We start from the raw sequence: 1,435 nt of genomic DNA, 5'->3' as shown, positions 1-1,435 counted from the left end.
GATGGTCTTATAAAGGTTGAACTTCCCCGGGATTGGGATAAGAATAACATTGCCCTCATTAAACAGTGATATGCAGAAGAGGCAGAGAAAATGACACCAAACCTCTGTATCTGGGAACCACCAAAGGGTGGGGAAAACAGAGAAGGCCTTGTCTTACACACATGCTAGAAATCAGGCTACTAAAACTACACATGATGATAACATTCAACAAATCCAGTATAAGTAAATATTTGTTATGGGGCCTACTTGGTAAGAATGAAAAGGACTCATTCATTTCATTTTGGACCCTCCCTTGCATGGAAACAGAACACCAAACTGATAAAAGCTCAACGTTTGGTCCCAGACCAGCGGACTGTTCCAGGAAAAAATCGCACCAGCTATCATCCGTCAGACCAAGTGGGAGCCCACGGGTCGCAGATGAGGAGGATCCAAGCCTCCCCAGCACTCCAGAGCCGCCGCGACAGGCGACAGGCGGCAAGAAGGTGTTTCATTCTTTAACTTGGTGGCCGGCCTGCGAGCTCCGACGGGAGTCCCTTCCCCTAATCCATACTGTTCGATTGTCAAGAAAGCTTGTAAACAGGAGCCTCCATCAGTTACCTCAGAGTGGTTTGAACAAACTAACATCATAACAAGAGTGTTTATGGAAAAATGCTTAAGCAGTGAAGCAGAAAGGGCTTAGCACTGATCAGACCTCTCTTCCACCTTTATTCTTCACTGTTCACATTGAAATGCAAATATCAGCGCAGGGTTTCCACCGGCGTGCCACTCACAAATTGAAAAGCAGTTTTTATCTATGCAAATGTAAGCATGGTAATTGAAGTTAATCAATCAATGCTAGCTTTCACTAAAACCTTGAACATGATTGAATAAAGTAATTATCATTCAGCAGAAAATGATGAAGTTGTAGACAGCATGAACCTTATTAAAGGAGGATTTTGAGTCACAATGGCTTAATTTAGCTAACAGCCCAGCCTCGGCCCAAGCGACATACTACTCTTGCTGCCTAGAATTGTTTTATGATTGAAAAACAACAACAACAACAATCACGAGGGTGGGGGAAGGGGCAGGTGAGGGGAAAGTCGGGAGGTTTTATTATTATTTTTATAGGGCTGGATGACTGAAAAGTACTTGTCGCGTGAGGAAAGAGAAGCCATAATTCACATTAGAAAACAAAACAAAACAAAACTGAAGTCTAAACAGATAAGTGACTAAAGACTATCATGACATTTTTTACACGGCCAACAGCAACAATAGGTTCCCAGGGCTATAGGAAGTAAAGTGAGCGCCTCCAAATTATTTGCAACAATAACCTATTACGATATTGCAAATCCAGTGTTAAACTCCTGAAAGTTTGACTTCAAACATGATTTGTGTTTTGTATTGATTTACAGCAGTTTCAGAACATATGCCGCACGTTGTACAGACTTTCAGATAC

This window comes from Meles meles, chromosome 9, assembly GCF_922984935.1.
Source record: "Meles meles chromosome 9, mMelMel3.1 paternal haplotype, whole genome shotgun sequence".
Taxonomy (NCBI): domain Eukaryota; kingdom Metazoa; phylum Chordata; class Mammalia; order Carnivora; family Mustelidae; genus Meles; species Meles meles.
Note: the sequence above shows the minus strand (reverse complement) of the source record.